This window comes from Ornithodoros turicata, chromosome 1 (assembly GCF_037126465.1).
Source record: "Ornithodoros turicata isolate Travis chromosome 1, ASM3712646v1, whole genome shotgun sequence".
In the NCBI taxonomy this organism is placed as follows: domain Eukaryota; kingdom Metazoa; phylum Arthropoda; class Arachnida; order Ixodida; family Argasidae; genus Ornithodoros; species Ornithodoros turicata.
Genome location: NC_088201.1, coordinates 190,369,210 through 190,389,203, shown reverse-complemented (window position 1 = coordinate 190,389,203; position 19,994 = coordinate 190,369,210). Strand labels below are relative to the sequence as shown.

General features: G+C 49.0%; 17 non-coding genes and 2 pseudogenes across 17 annotated transcripts; all 19 read right to left on the bottom strand.

The window, feature by feature from the left end:
• Nucleotides 1–4,837: 4,837 nt before the first annotated feature.
• LOC135380069 (U5 spliceosomal RNA) lies at nucleotides 4,838–4,959 on the bottom strand. Its single transcript, XR_010419507.1, has one exon. It is a non-coding gene; the product is annotated as a U5 spliceosomal RNA (small nuclear RNA).
• Nucleotides 4,960–5,254: 295 nt separating this feature from the next.
• LOC135380068 (U5 spliceosomal RNA) lies at nucleotides 5,255–5,376 on the bottom strand. Its single transcript, XR_010419506.1, has one exon. It is a non-coding gene; the product is annotated as a U5 spliceosomal RNA (small nuclear RNA).
• A 295-nt stretch (nucleotides 5,377–5,671) lies between these two features.
• Nucleotides 5,672–5,793, bottom strand: LOC135380067 (U5 spliceosomal RNA). The gene has a single exon (XR_010419505.1). It is a non-coding gene; the product is annotated as a U5 spliceosomal RNA (small nuclear RNA).
• Nucleotides 5,794–6,088: 295 nt separating this feature from the next.
• LOC135380066 (U5 spliceosomal RNA) lies at nucleotides 6,089–6,210 on the bottom strand. Its single transcript, XR_010419504.1, has one exon. It is a non-coding gene; the product is annotated as a U5 spliceosomal RNA (small nuclear RNA).
• A 295-nt stretch (nucleotides 6,211–6,505) lies between these two features.
• On the bottom strand, nucleotides 6,506–6,627 carry LOC135380065 (U5 spliceosomal RNA). Its single transcript, XR_010419503.1, has one exon. It is a non-coding gene; the product is annotated as a U5 spliceosomal RNA (small nuclear RNA).
• Nucleotides 6,628–6,922: 295 nt separating this feature from the next.
• On the bottom strand, nucleotides 6,923–7,044 carry LOC135380064 (U5 spliceosomal RNA). Its single transcript, XR_010419502.1, has one exon. It is a non-coding gene; the product is annotated as a U5 spliceosomal RNA (small nuclear RNA).
• Nucleotides 7,045–7,339: 295 nt separating this feature from the next.
• On the bottom strand, nucleotides 7,340–7,461 carry LOC135380063 (U5 spliceosomal RNA). Its single transcript, XR_010419501.1, has one exon. It is a non-coding gene; the product is annotated as a U5 spliceosomal RNA (small nuclear RNA).
• A 295-nt stretch (nucleotides 7,462–7,756) lies between these two features.
• Nucleotides 7,757–7,878, bottom strand: LOC135380062 (U5 spliceosomal RNA). Its single transcript, XR_010419500.1, has one exon. It is a non-coding gene; the product is annotated as a U5 spliceosomal RNA (small nuclear RNA).
• A 295-nt stretch (nucleotides 7,879–8,173) lies between these two features.
• On the bottom strand, nucleotides 8,174–8,295 carry LOC135380061 (U5 spliceosomal RNA). The gene has a single exon (XR_010419499.1). It is a non-coding gene; the product is annotated as a U5 spliceosomal RNA (small nuclear RNA).
• A 295-nt stretch (nucleotides 8,296–8,590) lies between these two features.
• Nucleotides 8,591–8,712, bottom strand: LOC135380059 (U5 spliceosomal RNA). The gene has a single exon (XR_010419498.1). It is a non-coding gene; the product is annotated as a U5 spliceosomal RNA (small nuclear RNA).
• A 295-nt stretch (nucleotides 8,713–9,007) lies between these two features.
• Nucleotides 9,008–9,129, bottom strand: LOC135379224 (U5 spliceosomal RNA). Its single transcript, XR_010418727.1, has one exon. It is a non-coding gene; the product is annotated as a U5 spliceosomal RNA (small nuclear RNA).
• Nucleotides 9,130–9,424: 295 nt separating this feature from the next.
• On the bottom strand, nucleotides 9,425–9,561 carry LOC135379634 (U5 spliceosomal RNA; annotated as a pseudogene).
• Nucleotides 9,562–14,627: 5,066 nt separating this feature from the next.
• On the bottom strand, nucleotides 14,628–14,749 carry LOC135380058 (U5 spliceosomal RNA). The gene has a single exon (XR_010419497.1). It is a non-coding gene; the product is annotated as a U5 spliceosomal RNA (small nuclear RNA).
• A 295-nt stretch (nucleotides 14,750–15,044) lies between these two features.
• Nucleotides 15,045–15,166, bottom strand: LOC135380057 (U5 spliceosomal RNA). Its single transcript, XR_010419496.1, has one exon. It is a non-coding gene; the product is annotated as a U5 spliceosomal RNA (small nuclear RNA).
• Nucleotides 15,167–15,461: 295 nt separating this feature from the next.
• On the bottom strand, nucleotides 15,462–15,583 carry LOC135380056 (U5 spliceosomal RNA). The gene has a single exon (XR_010419495.1). It is a non-coding gene; the product is annotated as a U5 spliceosomal RNA (small nuclear RNA).
• A 295-nt stretch (nucleotides 15,584–15,878) lies between these two features.
• On the bottom strand, nucleotides 15,879–16,000 carry LOC135380055 (U5 spliceosomal RNA). The gene has a single exon (XR_010419494.1). It is a non-coding gene; the product is annotated as a U5 spliceosomal RNA (small nuclear RNA).
• Nucleotides 16,001–16,295: 295 nt separating this feature from the next.
• On the bottom strand, nucleotides 16,296–16,417 carry LOC135380053 (U5 spliceosomal RNA). The gene has a single exon (XR_010419493.1). It is a non-coding gene; the product is annotated as a U5 spliceosomal RNA (small nuclear RNA).
• A 295-nt stretch (nucleotides 16,418–16,712) lies between these two features.
• Nucleotides 16,713–16,834, bottom strand: LOC135379223 (U5 spliceosomal RNA). The gene has a single exon (XR_010418726.1). It is a non-coding gene; the product is annotated as a U5 spliceosomal RNA (small nuclear RNA).
• Nucleotides 16,835–17,129: 295 nt separating this feature from the next.
• Nucleotides 17,130–17,266, bottom strand: LOC135379633 (U5 spliceosomal RNA; annotated as a pseudogene).
• Between the last annotated feature and the right edge of the window lie 2,728 nt (nucleotides 17,267–19,994).

The window sequence follows — 19,994 nt, the reverse complement described above, 5'->3', positions numbered from 1 at the left end:
CCTCCTGCGTCCAAAGAGAGATCTAGCACGTGCGCTCCACAAGACCTGGAATCCGATGAGTGTGACGAGTTTGGTCAGACGGTGGGTAGCGGACCGCGATGGCCAACGAAGCTCGTGCCACTGCAGCGGACACCTAAGTGAAAGACAACGAGAGACGCGTGCCCAGAACACTCTTGAAACAGGACACTCGTACAAGGTGTGGTGCAACGTCTCCTGTGCTCTACAGAAACAACAAGCAGCGCTGGCAGTGATGCGCATTCTGGCGAGCCTGTCCTGGGTGGGGAGAGCATCCCACCACGCCAGCCACATGAAGTCGCGAGTCGGAGCCGGGACCTCGGTGAACATACGGCTTCGGAACGGCAACCGAATGTTCTGGAGCCGGTGACGAGCATCTTGGTTTTCCAGGGCTAGGCGCTCTGATACGCGAACTGCTGGAACCTCAAGAACGTCCCTTCCTCTAAGGTGGGGCTGGATACGACGGTAAAAGGTGATGAGCGAACCGTGTAGCTGGTGCGGCTGTTCAGCTCGTGCAAGATTCCCCAAAGTTGGAATGTTAGGAAGAAAACGGGACGACAATGAAGAAAAGTAAACCGCTAGACCGTGTGCAGGCAAGTCGGGGTCCCTAAGCACTCTCAACAAGACCTTGAGTGCCAGGCAGTGACAGATGATTGAAATGTCGGGAATGCTCCAGCCACCAAGACTTACGGGGAGCTGCAATGTAGGGCGATTAATGACAGCTTGTCTCCCCGTCCAAAAGAAAGTGAACAGGATAGCATTCAGCCGGGTGACAATCCTCGCTGGCGGGGGAAGAACCTGACCCAGGTGCCACAAACGGGGACAGAGGAACGACCGAATGAAGTAGCTCCGCTCCGCGAAGGAAAAAGAAAAGCCCTGCGCAGACTGGATGGCAGCTTTCGCTGCTAGGACAACGTCGTCCCAGTTGGAGACCTGCGCTCCTCTTTGGTCAAAGCGCACTCCCAGGATACGCAACGATGTGCAAGGGATGAGCTCGTATGAACGGGACAGCGTAAAGCTTCCCACTGCCATGATTTTACTTTTAGCACTATTCAGCTGGGCTCCGGACAAGGCCGAATATTGCGCAAATGTCCCGAACACGTTTCGCAGGGACGCCTCATCCCGTACGAACACGGTGACGTCGTCTGCATAAGCAGACACTTTAACCGATGCGACCCCAGGCACAGGAAAGCCTCGGATGCCAGGATCGGCAATCACGTGACGAATGAAGGTGTCAAGAGTGAGGACGAAGAGGGAAGGAGACAAAGGACAACCCTGGCGTACTCCGCAGGTTACCCTAAAGCGAGGGCCCTCTCCACCGTTGAATACCAGGCTGCTCGTATGGGACGTATATATTCGTTCTATAACAGAACGGAACTCTGATGGGAAACCGTACCTTTCTAAGACAGAGAATAGGAACGAATGTAGTACCCTATCAAATCCCTTGCTCTGATCGAGGGAAACAACTCCTCCGTTAACATTACTTGTACTGGTGTAGTGAAGCATGTCGCGAATAAGGGACAATGCAGGGTACATCCCTCTTCCTGGAACAGAGCAGCACTGTGGTTCGCTAATTACGGTAGGTGACACGGCCCGCAGACGACCGCTCAACACCGCCATCAACAACTTATAATCAGTGTTCAAGAGGGTGATGGGTCTCCAGGAACCAGGAAGAGACAAGTCAACATTGTTTTTTCCCACAAGGATAACTCTGCCATACGTAAAAAACTCTGGAATCCTTGGGATCGTCATGACGGAATTGTATACAGCTAGAAGGTACGGACGAAGAACGGGCCAAAAAGTGCGATAAAATTCAACAGGCAGCCCGTCTGGTCCAGGAGCGGTTCCATGACGCATTCCACGGAGAGCAACATCTAGCTCATCTTCTGATATAGGGGCACGTAACATTTCGCAGTCGTACTCCTCCAAGTGCGGAAGAATGTCAAAGAAACTATCTGACGCACTACACGGGGGGCAACCAGCCGAGAGGTCGCGGGAGTGATACCGATGGAATGTATCAAAAATCTCCGCAGGGTCACACGTTATGGAACCGTCCTGTTTTTGGCAGGAATTGACAGCGAACCTATTTTGTTGTTTTCGCTCCCGAAGGAACTTGTACATACGTATTCCAGATACTGACCGGCTGCGTGCCCGTTCCATCTGAGCTATACCAGCTGAACATCTAAGCAGTTGATCTCGTTTGGCGATCAAACTATCTAAATACTCTTTCGACAGCCTGGTAAGATTGCCACCCCTTCGAACAACGCGGATTTTATCGCACAGTCGGTTGAACTGTCGCGTGCGCTCCCTAACACGAAATTTTCCCCACTCAACAAAAAGAGCACGCAATCGGTTTTTCTGGTACTGCCACTCACTTAAGGAAGAGGCAAGAGGCACAGACAGTAAAGCGCGGACCGCTGTCACACAATCATTATCGGATAACAGTGTCCTGTCTAACCGCCAAAAAGAACGTTGTAGGGCTGGCGGATGGTCAAGGTCGAGCGTCAGGAGCACAGCAGCGTGATCAAATATGTACGTCGGAGTAGATGGAATGCTGTAGTGATCACACGCAGTGATGTTATCACGCAAGTTATCGGGAAGGTAAAACCGGTCTAAGCGAGAGCCTGCCGCCCCACGCTGCCACGTTACACTAACATAACTTGGGCCGTGGACCACCCGAAAAGCATCTAATAACTGGAACTGACTCAACAGACGTACCAGCTCACGAGCATTCCACACAGAACGCCCCTGACCTCGGCCTATTACATCGACACTCGAGTCCTCGACACAGTTAAAATCGCCCGCTAAGAGGACGTTAGCACTTGATAATAGACTTGTGCTCAAAGAAGAAAAGAAACGATTCGTTTCACTCACATTTGCAGGGGCATAAATATTTACAATTCGGTACTTCACATCCCCGATATAAAAATCAAAAGTGACAACACGACCATCTGCATCGTATGTACAATAAAAACGGTTCAACAACAAATGGTTAAACACAACAACGGCAACACCACACGTGTTAGCTGCACCGAGACTGGCATAAATCGGCAGATTGAAACGAGACTTGAAGTGCAAAATATCTCTAGCGCAGTAAAAGTGAGTCTCTTGTAGCAGTAGCATATCAACTCCAGCACTTCGCCCAAAACTAATCACGTCTGCCTGCTTCTGTGGATTACGCAAGCCGTTTACGTTTAACGTCGCCAGCTTAACTCTCATGGCGAGAAAAAAGAGGGTGGAAACACAAATCAGACAATTCATTGACCAAAGCTAGGAATTTAAACTGAGCACTAAGAGCTGTCCGAATCAGAGCCAAACAGCTCCCTCACCCTGGGCGAAATGATTTTTCGCTTCTTGCTGATGTGATCGGGCGTGTTGTTTCCGGAGTCTTCTATTGCTGCGTCGTCGGCCATTGGGTGATCTTCAATTCGACTTGTCACCGTATCCTCGCTGTCGGAGCTGTTGCCAGCACTTGGATCATGTAGTCCAGGAAGGAGTGACGAAAAGGTGGACACCGCATCGCTGCCTCGTTCCTCCATGGAAGCTTCAACTGCAGTTGATGATTCAGGCACACTGACGTCGGTGCCGTCTCCGGTGATGGGCGGTGGCGACACAAGAGTTTCTTCAGGTTGTTCCGGGACACAGGGGACCGGGTCGGTGGAAGGAGGATCTACCGGCTTCTCTGCTGGAGGTAGGCTGGGAAACTCGGTAACCACACTGGCATAAGACACGGGGTTAGGACACGGGCCCTGGGGATGCTTGGTGCGGCATCGACGGCAACGGGAGCCGCATTCTTCCGTTGTGTGGCCGAAAGATGAACAGCGCTCGCAGAATGGAACGCTGCACGCAGACCGGAAGTGACCTTCCTGCTTGCAGCGCCGGCACACACGTTTAACGCCTGGGTAGTCACATTGTATTAGAGCATCCATCACCCGGACGAAGTTGGGGAGAGGTGTCCTTTCCCCCATCTCCATAACTATCCGTTTGTTTCCCGTGCGAAGTGTTCCTCGTCCCTTCCTGTCTTCGAATGTGATATCCTCCATCTTGAGGACCTTCCCGTATTTGTTGAGGGCCCTGAGCAGGTTTTCGTCCCGCATGTACAGCGGGACCATCTTGCAAACGACGTTCACTGTGCGGGGACCGAAGAGCTCGATGGAGCATGTCTGCTCCGCGACTTTCAGCCCAACTTCCAAGACACGGTCCAAGGCGGACCGCGTTGAAACTCCTAGCTCGTAGAAGTTCTGTCCACGATGGCGGATGCCATAAAACTTCCCGGAGCCGATGACATCGAAGACGGCGTCGACCAGATCGTCGATGGTAGCGACGTCCGGAATGCGGACGCCAAAGCACCACTCCCGCAGCGGGGGGTTATTGTTCATCCCGGCCAGGATCCCCGCGGTATACGCGGCACCCTGGCAGGACTAAACTCAATCGCAAAACCGGTTAAACAAAGAAAACTTACACCGTAGCGATGAAACACTTGCACGTGGCTTCTTCGTCTTCAGATTCGAAGGGAGACCAGAGCATATGTCCTGAATTTTCCACGTTCGTCGATGCCCTATTTAAAACATATGAGACGCAAAGTGGTGGAGTCCCGTCTCTCTCTCTTTCTTTTCCTTTATTTGTTTGACTTGTTTTGGGGGTCCGGGTGTGGCCGGTCAGGACACGTCCGACCTGGACGCATGTTTTCTCTTTGAATTTTTTAAATTTTGTTTTCTTTCTTTTCCTCTATTTCTTTTATCTGTTTTGGGCTGGGGGTGTGGCCGGTCAGGACACGTCCGACCTGGACGCATGTTTTCTCTTTGAATTGAATGATGTAGCCTTCCCCAAACGGGTTAGGCCTATCAAAAATTGTCTAGAAGCTCATTGTGCTGTCCCCCTCCACGGTGATCTTTAGTAAAAGGCGAAAGATCAATACGCGGATTTGAAGGGAGACCAGAGCATATGTCCTGAATTTTCCACGTTCGTCGATGCCCTATTTAAAACATATGAGACGCAAAGTGGTGGAGTCCCGTCTCTCTCTCTTTCTTTTCCTTTATTTGTTTGACTTGTTTTGGGGGTCCGGGTGTGGCCGGTCAGGACACGTCCGACCTGGACGCATGTTTTCTCTTTGAATTTTTTAAATTTTGTTTTCTTTCTTTTCCTCTATTTCTTTTATCTGTTTTGGGCTGGGGGTGTGGCCGGTCAGGACACGTCCGACCTGGACGCATGTTTTCTCTTTGAATTGAATGATGTAGCCTTCCCCAAACGGGTTAGGCCTATCAAAAATTGTCTAGAAGCTCATTGTGCTGTCCCCCTCCACGGTGATCTTTAGTAAAAGGCGAAAGATCAATACGCGGATTTGAAGGGAGACCAGAGCATATGTCCTGAATTTTCCACGTTCGTCGATGCCCTATTTAAAACATATGAGACGCAAAGTGGTGGAGTCCCGTCTCTCTCTCTTTCTTTTCCTTTATTTGTTTGACTTGTTTTGGGGGTCCGGGTGTGGCCGGTCAGGACACGTCCGACCTGGACGCATGTTTTCTCTTTGAATTTTTTAAATTTTGTTTTCTTTCTTTTCCTCTATTTCTTTTATCTGTTTTGGGCTGGGGGTGTGGCCGGTCAGGACACGTCCGACCTGGACGCATGTTTTCTCTTTGAATTGAATGATGTAGCCTTCCCCAAACGGGTTAGGCCTATCAAAAATTGTCTAGAAGCTCATTGTGCTGTCCCCCTCCACGGTGATCTTTAGTAAAAGGCGAAAGATCAATACGCGGATTTGAAGGGAGACCAGAGCATATGTCCTGAATTTTCCACGTTCGTCGATGCCCTATTTAAAACATATGAGACGCAAAGTGGTGGAGTCCCGTCTCTCTCTCTTTCTTTTCCTTTATTTGTTTGACTTGTTTTGGGGGTCCGGGTGTGGCCGGTCAGGACACGTCCGACCTGGACGCATGTTTTCTCTTTGAATTTTTTAAATTTTGTTTTCTTTCTTTTCCTCTATTTCTTTTATCTGTTTTGGGCTGGGGGTGTGGCCGGTCAGGACACGTCCGACCTGGACGCATGTTTTCTCTTTGAATTGAATGATGTAGCCTTCCCCAAACGGGTTAGGCCTATCAAAAATTGTCTAGAAGCTCATTGTGCTGTCCCCCTCCACGGTGATCTTTAGTAAAAGGCGAAAGATCAATACGCGGATTTGAAGGGAGACCAGAGCATATGTCCTGAATTTTCCACGTTCGTCGATGCCCTATTTAAAACATATGAGACGCAAAGTGGTGGAGTCCCGTCTCTCTCTCTTTCTTTTCCTTTATTTGTTTGACTTGTTTTGGGGGTCCGGGTGTGGCCGGTCAGGACACGTCCGACCTGGACGCATGTTTTCTCTTTGAATTTTTTAAATTTTGTTTTCTTTCTTTTCCTCTATTTCTTTTATCTGTTTTGGGCTGGGGGTGTGGCCGGTCAGGACACGTCCGACCTGGACGCATGTTTTCTCTTTGAATTGAATGATGTAGCCTTCCCCAAACGGGTTAGGCCTATCAAAAATTGTCTAGAAGCTCATTGTGCTGTCCCCCTCCACGGTGATCTTTAGTAAAAGGCGAAAGATCAATACGCGGATTTGAAGGGAGACCAGAGCATATGTCCTGAATTTTCCACGTTCGTCGATGCCCTATTTAAAACATATGAGACGCAAAGTGGTGGAGTCCCGTCTCTCTCTCTTTCTTTTCCTTTATTTGTTTGACTTGTTTTGGGGGTCCGGGTGTGGCCGGTCAGGACACGTCCGACCTGGACGCATGTTTTCTCTTTGAATTTTTAAAATTTTGTTTTCTTTCTTTTCCTCTATTTCTTTTATCTGTTTTGGGCTGGGGGTGTGGCCGGTCAGGACACGTCCGACCTGGACGCATGTTTTCTCTTTGAATTGAATGATGTAGCCTTCCCCAAACGGGTTAGGCCTATCAAAAATTGTCTAGAAGCTCATTGTGCTGTCCCCCTCCACGGTGATCTTTAGTAAAAGGCGAAAGATCAATACGCGGATTTGAAGGGAGACCAGAGCATATGTCCTGAATTTTCCACGTTCGTCGATGCCCTATTTAAAACATATGAGACGCAAAGTGGTGGAGTCCCGTCTCTCTCTCTTTCTTTTCCTTTATTTGTTTGACTTGTTTTGGGGGTCCGGGTGTGGCCGGTCAGGACACGTCCGACCTGGACGCATGTTTTCTCTTTGAATTTTTTAAATTTTGTTTTCTTTCTTTTCCTCTATTTCTTTTATCTGTTTTGGGCTGGGGGTGTGGCCGGTCAGGACACGTCCGACCTGGACGCATGTTTTCTCTTTGAATTGAATGATGTAGCCTTCCCCAAACGGGTTAGGCCTATCAAAAATTGTCTAGAAGCTCATTGTGCTGTCCCCCTCCACGGTGATCTTTAGTAAAAGGCGAAAGATCAATACGCGGATTTGAAGGGAGACCAGAGCATATGTCCTGAATTTTCCACGTTCGTCGATGCCCTATTTAAAACATATGAGACGCAAAGTGGTGGAGTCCCGTCTCTCTCTCTTTCTTTTCCTTTATTTGTTTGACTTGTTTTGGGGGTCCGGGTGTGGCCGGTCAGGACACGTCCGACCTGGACGCATGTTTTCTCTTTGAATTTTTTAAATTTTGTTTTCTTTCTTTTCCTCTATTTCTTTTATCTGTTTTGGGCTGGGGGTGTGGCCGGTCAGGACACGTCCGACCTGGACGCATGTTTTCTCTTTGAATTGAATGATGTAGCCTTCCCCAAACGGGTTAGGCCTATCAAAAATTGTCTAGAAGCTCATTGTGCTGTCCCCCTCCACGGTGATCTTTAGTAAAAGGCGAAAGATCAATACGCGGATTTGAAGGGAGACCAGAGCATATGTCCTGAATTTTCCACGTTCGTCGATGCCCTATTTAAAACATATGAGACGCAAAGTGGTGGAGTCCCGTCTCTCTCTCTTTCTTTTCCTTTATTTGTTTGACTTGTTTTGGGGGTCCGGGTGTGGCCGGTCAGGACACGTCCGACCTGGACGCATGTTTTCTCTTTGAATTTTTTAAATTTTGTTTTCTTTCTTTTCCTCTATTTCTTTTATCTGTTTTGGGCTGGGGGTGTGGCCGGTCAGGACACGTCCGACCTGGACGCATGTTTTCTCTTTGAATTGAATGATGTAGCCTTCCCCAAACGGGTTAGGCCTATCAAAAATTGTCTAGAAGCTCATTGTGCTGTCCCCCTCCACGGTGATCTTTAGTAAAAGGCGAAAGATCAATACGCGGATTTGAAGGGAGACCAGAGCATATGTCCTGAATTTTCCACGTTCGTCGATGCCCTATTTAAAACATATGAGACGCAAAGTGGTGGAGTCCCGTCTCTCTCTCTTTCTTTTCCTTTATTTGTTTGACTTGTTTTGGGGGTCCGGGTGTGGCCGGTCAGGACACGTCCGACCTGGACGCATGTTTTCTCTTTGAATTTTTTAAATTTTGTTGTCTTTCTTTTCCTCTATTTCTTTTATCTGTTTTGGGCTGGGGGTGTGGCCGGTCAGGACACGTCCGACCTGGACGCATGTTTTCTCTTTGAATTGAATGATGTAGCCTTCCCCAAACGGGTTAGGCCTATCAAAAATTGTCTAGAAGCTCATTGTGCTGTCCCCCTCCACGGTGATCTTTAGTAAAAGGCGAAAGATCAATACGCGGATTTGAAGGGAGACCAGAGCATATGTCCTGAATTTTCCACGTTCGTCGATGCCCTATTTAAAACATATGAGACGCAAAGTGGTGGAGTCCCGTCTCTCTCTCTTTCTTTTCCTTTATTTGTTTGACTTGTTTTGGGGGTCCGGGTGTGGCCGGTCAGGACACGTCCAACCTGGACGCATGTTTTCTCTTTGAATTTTTTAAATTTTGTTTTCTTTCTTTTCCTCTATTTCTTTTATCTGTTTTGGGCTGGGGGTGTGGCCGCTCAGGACACGTCCGACCTGGACGCATGTTTTCTCTTTGAATTGAATGATGTAGCCTTCCCCAAACGGGTTAGGCCTATCAAAAATTGTCTAGAAGCTCATTGTGCTGTCCCCCTCCACGGTGATCTTTAGTAAAAGGCGAAAGATCAATACGCCGATTTGAAGGGAGACCAGAGCATATGTCCTGAATTTTCCACGTTCGTCGATGCCCTATTTAAAACATATGAGACGCAAAGTGGTGGAGTCCCGTCTCTCTCTCTTTCTTTTCCTTTATTTGTTTGACTTGTTTTGGGGGTCCGGGTGTGGCCGGTCAGGACACGTCCGACCTGGACGCATGTTTTCTCTTTGAATTTTTTAAATTTTGTTTTCTTTCTTTTCCTCTATTTCTTTTATCTGTTTTGGGCTGGGGGTGTGGCCGGTCAGGACACGTCCGACCTGGACGCATGTTTTCTCTTTGAATTGAATGATGTAGCCTTCCCCAAACGGGTTAGGCCTATCAAAAATTGTCTAGAAGCTCATTGTGCTGTCCCCCTCCACGGTGATCTTTAGTAAAAGGCGAAAGAAAATTTATTTCGCAAGCACGATGATATTTACAATGACGACATATGCAAGCACAAGACACAACAATGATGCTCAACTTGCTCCGAGGAGCGATACAACAACAACCTATTTACAACTTATATACATCAATAGGAACTCAAATGCGCATTGTAGTGTTAATTGGTCTTACCGGTACTGAGAAACAAAGAAGATCAAGGATTTTTGTACAGTAAAAACATTCTCGGAAACCCAGGTGTCCGTAAAGACTTGGAGCCCCATCTGGTGCAGCTCCTCGGCCAAGAACTTCCGCACCTCACAACGCAAAGAGCCGACCATGGCGACAACTGGCAGGCACCGCCTGTGCTTAAACATCGCATTGCTGCGAGCTTTAAAGAGAACATGGAAGCCTACCACAGAGCAGAGCTTCCGCAGTCGTTGCATGGCTGACGATGGAGTGGAACGCAGTTCCTGCCACCTCAAGGGACACCTCAAACGAAGACTGCGCGCCACTCTCCACCAGAAAGCCGCAGAACTACGGCACTGGTACAGAGCGTGCTGCAGCGTCTCAACCTGACCACAAAAGATGCAAGAGGCATTGCTGCGTATGCCAAAGCGCTGAAGTCGGTCCAAGGTGGGCAAAACATCCCACCAGGCCTGCCACATGAAGTTTTGAGAAACACGAGGTAGGTCATTGAACATCCTTCGCCGAAAAGGTAGACGTAAACTCCGAAGGCGTGTACGGGACTCGTCCTCTTCTAGGGCCAGACGTTCAGAAATGCGGACTGCTGGGACGCCAAGGACATCCCTATCTGGGCACAGCTCTCGGAAATGTTGGTGGACGGCTACTAGAGAGCCGTGAAGCTGGTGCGGCTGTTCAGCTCGGACGCTGTTCCTCAACTCGGGGAGATCTGGTAAGAACCGACTGTGCAGGGACGTTAAGTAAACTGCTAGTACATGGGCTGGAGACTGAACATCTCGCAGAACTCGTAAGAGAAGCCTCAGAGCGAGGACCTGGCAAACGACTGACACGTTAGGGATGCTCCATCCGCCGGTGGAGACAGGGAGGCGCAATGTGGAGCGGTTGATCATGGGTGGTTTACCCGACCAGAAGAATGAAAAGAAAATGTTGTCAATCTGCGTGATTACTCTCTGCGGCGGAGGAAATATCTGGCCCAAATGCCAGGCTCGAGCACACAAAATGGAACGAATGAAATAGCTGCGCTCCGCAAATGTGAATTCAAACGACTCGGCTGATGCAACTTTTCCCTTCATAGCAAAAACCACAGCGTCCCAGTTTGAAACGGGTATTCCGTGTTTGTCAAAGGAGATGCCCAAGACTCGAAGAGAGGTGCATATCAAAAACGGCACTGCAGGCGATAAGGTGAGGGACCCAAGCGTCATGACTTTACTCTTGGACTCATTCAACGCCGCTCCGGACAGAGCAGAGAAACGTTCGAACACCTCGCAGACGTAGCGGATTGAATCTTCGTCTCTCAGAAACAGCGTCACATCATCCGCATAAGCGGACGCTTTGATGGATGCGTTTCCCGGCAACGGAAGGCCTCTAATTCGCGGGTGAACAATGACATGACGCAGAAACACGTCTAGGGTCAAAACAAAGAGTGTCGGTGACATGGGACAACCCTGTCGAACCCCGCAACCAACTTTAAAAGGGTGACTCTCACGTCCATTAAAAACAAGGGTACTCGAATGCGATGCATAAATGTTCCGAACAACAGACACGAACTCAGCAGGAAAACCGTACCTGCGCAAGACACAAAACAGGAAGGAATGCAGCACCCTGTCAAAGGCCTTCCTCTGATCAAGCGATAAGACGCAACCATTTACATTGTTCATGTTAGAAAAATACAACAAATCCCTAAAGCCAGACAGAGCGCCATACATTCCTCGTCCTGGAATGGCACACACTTGTGCCTCATGCACAATACTCTCAGAAACAAGCCGAAGTCGGCGATTTAAGAGCGACATAAACAACTTATAATCACTGTTCATCAGCGTAATTGGACGCCAGGAACCTGGGTCCGACAAATCTGAATTGGCTTTCGGCACGAGAATTACTCGGCCAAAACTAAAATACGTAGGAATTCTTACGAGACTCATAATTGAAGTAAACACTGCATGTAGGTAAGGCTTCAGCACACTCCAAAACGCACGATAAAATTCAACCGGCAAGCCATCCGGTCCCGGTGCAGTACCGCGACGCATCTGACCCAGAGCTTCGTCTAGCTCTTCGAGCGTTATGGGTGAGCGAAGTATGTCTTGATCCACATCGCTTAGCTTTGGCAAGACGTCAAAAAAGGCATCATTAACATCACACTCTTGTCGGCCTTCAGAAAGGTCACGTGCATAAAAGCTGTGAAACCTGTCGAAGACCCTACCCGGATCAGTGGTCGCAGTACCGTCCGGCAATGTGCATGACGTAACAAAAGTATGGTCGCGTTGTTTACTCTCACGAATGTAGCGGTACATCTCCACACCGGACACAGACCGGCCGCGTGCCCTTTCCATTTGAGCTGTACTTGTGCTGGACCTCAAAAGCAGGTCACGCCGCGCTATCAGGCTGTCCAAATACTCGCGCGTGTTAGCAGTGAGAACACCTCTTCGCACAACACGTATCTTATCGCATAAGCGATTGAACGCTTTCGTTCGCTCTCGCGACCGACGCTTCCCATACGTAATGAAAAGGGCACGCAACTGCTGTTTACGCTGTTGCCACAAACGCAAAGATGGAGATATAGATACATCCAACAACGCTTCTACTGCACCGATTACCTCAGCATCCTTGAGCAACGTTTTATCTAGTCGCCAAGATGGGCGGTGCAGAACTGGTGGATGTTCAAGGTCAAGCACCAGGGAGACGAAAGCATGGTCGAAGGTGTATGCCGCTGTAGAGGGAATGATGTGGTGATCGCAGGTAGCAATCTTATCTCGCACACGGCGAGGAACATAGAAACGATCCAGACGGGAGCCAGATCTTCCGCGTTGCCACGTTATTCCCAGAAGTTGCGGGCCATGGATTGCACGCCAAGCATCTATCATATCAAATTCTTGCACGAGACGAGATAACTCGCGGGCATTCCATACGGATCGTCCCTGGCCGCGGCCTATAACATCCACCAGCGAATTTTCGACGCAATTAAAATCTCCTGCCAGTAGAACAGTACCGTTGACCAACAAACTTGTGTCCAAAGAACGAAAGAAACTGTTTGTCTGACTAGCATGAGCGGGGGCGTACACGTTAACAATTCTGTACTTGGTATCTCCAAGGAAAAAATCAAAACACATAATTCTACCTTCAGCGTCATACGTACAAAAGAAGCGATTCAACAGGGCGCGGTTATACACAATCACTGCAACGCCGCACGTGTTCACAGCGCCCAAACTGGCATACACAGCTAGATTAAATCTTCTCCTGAACTGCACAACGTCTTTCACAGAACAAAAGTGCGTTTCTTGGAGCAAAAGTATGTCCGTGCCCAAACGTTTTCCAAAGCTTACAACATCTGCTTGTTTTTCCACGCTGCGCATACCGTTAACATTTAGACTGGCAATCTTAACACGCATGAGTAAGATTAGAGAAATAGCTAACGCAAGATTACAAACAGAGTTCATTATAGACAATGAATTTGGAAGCAGGCTTACGAACTGTCCGACTCGCTGCCGAACAACTCCTTCATGCTTGGTTCGGTGACTTTCTGACGTTTCTTGCGTTGCGCCGTTGCGGCGTCCATATCCTCGGTGCTGGAGTGCAAGCCGCCGGTCCTGAAGGCCACGCCGTCATGCATCTCAACGTCCTCCTCGCTGAAGGCTGTCGGCGTCGGAGCCGTCCTGTAGTCGAAGCTTGCGTCAACCACAGTCGACGCACTGTAGCCGTCGGACTCTTGGGACCCGGACCGGGACACTACGTTAGGAGACGTCGTCTCCCCCTCAACTGTTGCAGCGGGAACAGCAGTGCTATTCGAAGATGAGTTCTGCAGTTCCTCGTGAAGTGGTGCTGGCACCTCCTCACGAACTGGTTCCTGCGGCGCCGTATGTACGCTCGGGACCTGTGCAGTCTTCTCCAATTCCACCTGTCTCTGTGCAGGCGGGAGTGTCGGGAACTGGGAGCTGGCAATGCTCGCGTATGAGAACTTTCCTGGGCATGCACCTGCTGCATGCTTGGTCCGGCACTTGCTGCAGCGCGATCCGCAGTCTTCCACGAGATGCCCGAATGTGGAGCACCGCTCACAAAAAGGAACCTTGCAAGACGACCTGAAGTGGCCTTCCCGTTTGCAGCGACGACAAACTCGCTTCACCCCTGGGTACTCGCACTGGATGAGAGCATCCATCACGCGAATAAAGTTCGGGACAGGAGTCTTCTCACCCATTTCCATCTTGGCTTTCTTGTTTCCTGTGCGGAGCACACCGCGGCCTTTTCGGTCGTCAAAAGTGACATCGTCAAGCTTCAGGACCTTGCCGTATTTGTTTAAGGCCCGTACCAGGTTTTCGTCTCGTAGGAACATCGGCACTCTCTTCAGTACCACCGTCACCACCCGAGGCCCGTAGAACTCGATGGAGCACGACTGCTCAGCAACCGTTAGGCCGCTCTCCAGGACACGGTCCAAAGCAGACCGCGTTAACAATCCAATTTCGTAGAGATTACCCCCATGGTCGGAGATTCCGTAGAAGCTTCCGGGGCCAACCAAATCGTAGACAGCGTCGACCAAGTCGTCCGCCGTTGCCACGTCCGGAATTCGAACGCGGAAACACCACTCCTTCAGCGGTTGAGAAGTGTTCATGTTGTCGGCTAGGATACCGCGATTAACGCGGGCCCCCAGCAAACTTCCAACTCAAGCTCAGCACAGACGGGAGATGGAACAGCGAAGAAATTTTCCCACTTATCTGCGTTTCGTTGTCACGTCAACTCCCCCGGGAACCCTTCGGAACCCATAACCGGGAGTTGCAACGCGGAATAACTCAGATTTCACCAAAATTTACGAAAAATACTCAGGAGCTCTGGAACAAAGCAGCCACTCGGAACTTCGTCGTCGTCAAAAAGTTTTGGGCTGGGGGTGTGGCCGGTCAGGACACGTCCGACCTGGACGCATGTTTTCTCTTTGAATTGAATGATGTAGCCTTCCCCAAACGGGTTAGGCCTATCAAAAATTGTCTAGAAGCTCATTGTGCTGTCCCCCTCCACGGTGATCTTTAGTAAAAGGCGAAAGATCAATACGCGGATTTGAAGGGAGACCAGAGCATATGTCCTGAATTTTCCACGTTCGTCGATGCCCTATTTAAAACATATGAGACGCAAAGTGGTGGAGTCCCGTCTCTCTCTCTTTCTTTTCCTTTATTTGTTTGACTTGTTTTGGGGGTCCGGGTGTGGCCGGTCAGGACACGTCCGACCTGGACGCATGTTTTCTCTTTGAATTTTTTAAATTTTGTTTTCTTTCTTTTCCTCTATTTCTTTTATCTGTTTTGGGCTGGGGGTGTGGCCGGTCAGGACACGTCCGACCTGGACGCATGTTTTCTCTTTGAATTGAATGATGTAGCCTTCCCCAAACGGGTTAGGCCTATCAAAAATTGTCTAGAAGCTCATTGTGCTGTCCCCCTCCACGGTGATCTTTAGTAAAAGGCGAAAGATCAATACGCGGATTTGAAGGGAGACCAGAGCATATGTCCTGAATTTTCCACGTTCGTCGATGCCCTATTTAAAACATATGAGACGCAAAGTGGTGGAGTCCCGTCTCTCTCTCTTTCTTTTCCTTTATTTGTTTGACTTGTTTTGGGGGTCCGGGTGTGGCCGGTCAGGACACGTCCGACCTGGACGCATGTTTTCTCTTTGAATTTTTTAAATTTTGTTTTCTTTCTTTTCCTCTATTTCTTTTATCTGTTTTGGGCTGGGGGTGTGGCCGGTCAGGACACGTCCGACCTGGACGCATGTTTTCTCTTTGAATTGAATGATGTAGCCTTCCCCAAACGGGTTAGGCCTATCAAAAATTGTCTAGAAGCTCATTGTGCTGTCCCCCTCCACGGTGATCTTTAGTAAAAGGCGAAAGATCAATACGCGGATTTGAAGGGAGACCAGAGCATATGTCCTGAATTTTCCACGTTCGTCGATGCCCTATTTAAAACATATGAGACGCAAAGTGGTGGAGTCCCGTCTCTCTCTCTTTCTTTTCCTTTATTTGTTTGACTTGTTTTGGGGGTCCGGGTGTGGCCGGTCAGGACACGTCCGACCTGGACGCATGTTTTCTCTTTGAATTTTTAAAATTTTGTTTTCTTTCTTTTCCTCTATTTCTTTTATCTGTTTTGGGCTGGGGGTGTGGCCGCTCAGGACACGTCCGACCTGGACGCATGTTTTCTCTTTGAATTGAATGATGTAGCCTTCCCCAAACGGGTTAGGCCTATCAAAAATTGTCTAGAAGCTCATTGTGCTGTCCCCCTCCACGGTGATCTTTAGTAAAAGGCGAAAGATCAATACGCGGATTTGAAGGGAGACCAGAGCATATGTCCTGAATTTTCCACGTTCGTCGATGCCCTATTTAAAACATATGAGACGCAAAGTGGTGGAGTCCCGTCTCTCTCTCTTTCTTTTCCTTTATTTGTTTGACTTGTTTTGGGGGTCCGGGTGTGGCCGGTCAGGACACGTCCGACCTGGACGCATGTTTTCTCTTTGAATTTTTTAAATTTTGTTTTCTTTCTTTTCCTCTATTTCTTTTATCTGTTTTGGGCTGGGGGTGTGGCCGGTCAGGACACGTCCGACCTGGACGCATGTTTTCTCTTTGAATTGAATGATGTAGCCTTCCCCAAACGGGTTAGGCCTATCAAAAATTGTCTAGAAGCTCATTGTGCTGTCCCCCTCCACGGTGATCTTTAGTAAAAGGCGAAAGATCAATACGCGGATTTGAAGGGAGACCAGAGCATATGTCCTGAATTTTCCACGTTCGTCGATGCCCTATTTAAAACATATGAGACGCAAAGTGGTGGAGTCCCGTCTCTCTCTCTTTCTTTTCCTTTATTTGTTTGACTTGTTTTGGGGGTCCGGGTGTGGCCGGTCAGGACACGTCCAACCTGGACGCATGTTTTCTCTTTGAATTTTTTAAATTTTGTTTTCTTTCTTTTCCTCTATTTCTTTTATCTGTTTTGGGCTGGGGGTGTGGCCGCTCAGGACACGTCCGACCTGGACGCATGTTTTCTCTTTGAATTGAATGATGTAGCCTTCCCCAAACGGGTTAGGCCTATCAAAAATTGTCTAGAAGCTCATTGTGCTGTCCCCCTCCACGGTGATCTTTAGTAAAAGGCGAAAGATCAATACGCCGATTTGAAGGGAGACCAGAGCATATGTCCTGAATTTTCCACGTTCGTCGATGCCCTATTTAAAACATATGAGACGCAAAGTGGTGGAGTCCCGTCTCTCTCTCTTTCTTTTCCTTTATTTGTTTGACTTGTTTTGGGGGTCCGGGTGTGGCCGGTCAGGACACGTCCGACCTGGACGCATGTTTTCTCTTTGAATTTTTTAAATTTTGTTTTCTTTCTTTTCCTCTATTTCTTTTATCTGTTTTGGGCTGGGGGTGTGGCCGGTCAGGACACGTCCGACCTGGACGCATGTTTTCTCTTTGAATTGAATGATGTAGCCTTCCCCAAACGGGTTAGGCCTATCAAAAATTGTCTAGAAGCTCATTGTGCTGTCCCCCTCCACGGTGATCTTTAGTAAAAGGCGAAAGAAAATTTATTTCGCAAGCACGATGATATTTACAATGACGACATATGCAAGCACAAGACACAACAATGATGCTCAACTTGCTCCGAGGAGCGATACAACAACAACCTATTTACAACTTATATACATCAATAGGAACTCAAATGCGCATTGTAGTGTTAATTGGTCTTAACGGTACTGAGAAACAAAGAAGATCAAGGATTTTTGTACAGTAAAAACATTCTCGGAAACCCAGGTGTCCGTAAAGACTTGGAGCCCCATCTGGTGCAGCTCCTCGGCCAAGAACTTCCGCACCTCACAACGCAAAGAGCCGACCATGGCGACAACTGGCAGGCACCGCCTGTGCTTAAACATCGCATTGCTGCGAGCTTTAAAGAGAACATGGAAGCCTACCACAGAGCAGAGCTTCCGCAGTCGTTGCATGGCTGACGATGGAGTGGAACGCAGTTCCTGCCACCTCAAGGGACACCTCAAACGAAGACTGCGCGCCACTCTCCACCAGAAAGCCGCAGAACTACGGCACTGGTACAGAGCGTGCTGCAGCGTCTCAACCTGACCACAAAAGATGCAAGAGGCATTGCTGCGTATGCCAAAGCGCTGAAGTCGGTCCAAGGTGGGCAAAACATCCCACCAGGCCTGCCACATGAAGTTTTGAGAAACACGAGGTAGGTCATTGAACATCCTTCGCCGAAAAGGTAGACGTAAACTCCGAAGGCGTGTACGGGACTCGTCCTCTTCTAGGGCCAGACGTTCAGAAATGCGGACTGCTGGGACGCCAAGGACATCCCTATCTGGGCACAGCTCTCGGAAATGTTGGTGGACGGCTACTAGAGAGCCGTGAAGCTGGTGCGGCTGTTCAGCTCGGACGCTGTTCCTCAACTCGGGGAGATCTGGTAAGAACCGACTGTGCAGGGACGTTAAGTAAACTGCTAGTACATGGGCTGGAGACTGAACATCTCGCAGAACTCGTAAGAGAAGCCTCAGAGCGAGGACCTGGCAAACGACTGACACGTTAGGGATGCTCCATCCGCCGGTGGAGACAGGGAGGCGCAATGTGGAGCGGTTGATCATGGGTGGTTTACCCGACCAGAAGAATGAAAAGAAAATGTTGTCAATCTGCGTGATTACTCTCTGCGGCGGAGGAAATATCTGGCCCAAATGCCAGGCTCGAGCACACAAAATGGAACGAATGAAATAGCTGCGCTCCGCAAATGTGAATTCAAACGACTCGGCTGATGCAACTTTTCCCTTCATAGCAAAAACCACAGCGTCCCAGTTTGAAACGGGTATTCCGTGTTTGTCAAAGGAGATGCCCAAGACTCGAAGAGAGGTGCATATCAAAAACGGCACTGCAGGCGATAAGGTGAGGGACCCAAGCGTCATGACTTTACTCTTGGACTCATTCAACGCCGCTCCGGACAGAGCAGAGAAACGTTCGAACACCTCGCAGACGTAGCGGATTGAATCTTCGTCTCTCAGAAACAGCGTCACATCATCCGCATAAGCGGACGCTTTGATGGATGCGTTTCCCGGCAACGGAAGGCCTCTAATTCGCGGGTGAACAATGACATGACGCAGAAACACGTCTAGGGTCAAAACAAAGAGTGTCGGTGACATGGGACAACCCTGTCGAACCCCGCAACCAACTTTAAAAGGGTGACTCTCACGTCCATTAAAAACAAGGGTACTCGAATGCGATGCATAAATGTTCCGAACAACAGACACGAACTCAGCAGGAAAACCGTACCTGCGCAAGACACAAAACAGGAAGGAATGCAGCACCCTGTCAAAGGCCTTCCTCTGATCAAGCGATAAGACGCAACCATTTACATTGTTCATGTTAGAAAAATACAACAAATCCCTAAAGCCAGACAGAGCGCCATACATTCCTCGTCCTGGAATGGCACACACTTGTGCCTCATGCACAATACTCTCAGAAACAAGCCGAAGTCGGCGATTTAAGAGCGACATAAACAACTTATAATCACTGTTCATCAGCGTAATTGGACGCCAGGAACCTGGGTCCGACAAATCTGAATTGGCTTTCGGCACGAGAATTACTCGGCCAAAACTAAAATACGTAGGAATTCTTACGAGACTCATAATTGAAGTAAACACTGCATGTAGGTAAGGCTTCAGCACACTCCAAAACGCACGATAAAATTCAACCGGCAAGCCATCCGGTCCCGGTGCAGTACCGCGACGCATCTGACCCAGAGCTTCGTCTAGCTCTTCGAGCGTTATGGGTGAGCGAAGTATGTCTTGATCCACATCGCTTAGCTTTGGCAAGACGTCAAAAAAGGCATCATTAACATCACACTCTTGTCGGCCTTCAGAAAGGTCACGTGCATAAAAGCTGTGAAACCTGTCGAAGACCCTACCCGGATCAGTGGTCGCAGTACCGTCCGGCAATGTGCATGACGTAACAAAAGTATGGTCGCGTTGTTTACTCTCACGAATGTAGCGGTACATCTCCACACCGGACACAGACCGGCCGCGTGCCCTTTCCATTTGAGCTGTACTTGTGCTGGACCTCAAAAGCAGGTCACGCCGCGCTATCAGGCTGTCCAAATACTCGCGCGTGTTAGCAGTGAGAACACCTCTTCGCACAACACGTATCTTATCGCATAAGCGATTGAACGCTTTCGTTCGCTCTCGCGACCGACGCTTCCCATACGTAATGAAAAGGGCACGCAACTGCTGTTTACGCTGTTGCCACAAACGCAAAGATGGAGATATAGATACATCCAACAACGCTTCTACTGCACCGATTACCTCAGC